Here is a 1,133-nt window from a genome sequence, read left to right as displayed (position 1 = left end):
TATATATGTTATAATGATTACAAATAATTTATTTTCAGCTAAAAGTGTAGGTTCCCGACGATCGGGAACGATGCCCCACGACGTCGCCGTCGTCGCAAACGCGTCGACGGCGACGAAGGCGACAACGAGGGCGACAACAACGACGACGACGGCAACGACGGCAACGGCGGCGTACCCGATGCCGCCGCCGCCGCTGCAACCGGCGTATTCGATGCCGGCGTACCTGCCGCCGACGTACGCGGCACCGGCACCGGCGAACCCGACGACACCGTACGTACAGCCGACGACACCGTACGTGCAGCCGACGACACCGTACGTGCAGCCGACGACACCGTATGTGCAGCCGACGTACGCGCCGCCGACGTACCCGATGCCACCGTTCCATTAGATAACGTAAGTATTTAAATACCGGTGACATCGGCGCGCCGCCGACATACCTGTCACCGGTGCATTTTTATTAATTTTTAAAATTTTAGGTATAGATCTGACGCTACAGTGTCGGCGCGATCCTGTGCGGCATCTTCCTAACCGTCTCGCGCTAGGAAAAAGAAAACGCGCTCAACGTAACGGCGAAATATGTCCGGACGCGGTAAAGGCGGTAAGACCAAGGGGAAGGCGAAGACCCGCAGCAGCAGGGCCGGCCTGCAGTTCCCCGTGGGCAGGATTCACCGTCTTCTGAGGAAAGGCAACTACGCTCGGCGCCGGTGCGCCGGTCTATCTCGCCGCCGTCATGGAATATCTGGCGGCTGAAGTGCTCGAGTTGGCTGGAAACGCAGCCAGGGACAACAAAAAGACTAGGATAATCCCGCGCCACTTGCAGTTAGCCATCCGTAACGACGAGGAACTGAACAAACTGCTGTCCGGAGTAGAGCTTACGATACGTGTTTTAAGATTCACGTGTACCCGTGTATGTGTGATATGTGCAAACGTGTAATCATGTATAATAAATGTACACGGTGCACACAATGACGTACGCACGCACGCACGCTTTCCTTCATCTGTGTGAGTGACAATTAAATGTCATATGCGTGTGCGTGTGCACATACGTATGTTGTGTGCGTAAATAAGTAGATTATAACTAGTGACACAGATTTGAGAAAAATAATGTTTATTAACAATCATTAAGTTAATAT

General features: G+C 52.9%; 1 pseudogene; it reads left to right on the top strand.

Moving 5' to 3' along the window:
- The first annotated feature begins 332 nt into the window (after window positions 1–332).
- LOC105564542 lies at window positions 333–1,092 on the top strand (annotated as a pseudogene).
- Window positions 1,093–1,133: the final 41 nt, after the last annotated feature.

Source organism: Vollenhovia emeryi, unplaced genomic scaffold (genome assembly GCF_000949405.1).
Source record: "Vollenhovia emeryi isolate VEMERY1.0 unplaced genomic scaffold, V.emery_V1.0 DF943938.1, whole genome shotgun sequence".
Classification (NCBI taxonomy): domain Eukaryota; kingdom Metazoa; phylum Arthropoda; class Insecta; order Hymenoptera; family Formicidae; genus Vollenhovia; species Vollenhovia emeryi.
Note: the sequence above shows the minus strand (reverse complement) of the source record. Positions and strands in the feature narration are given on the sequence as shown.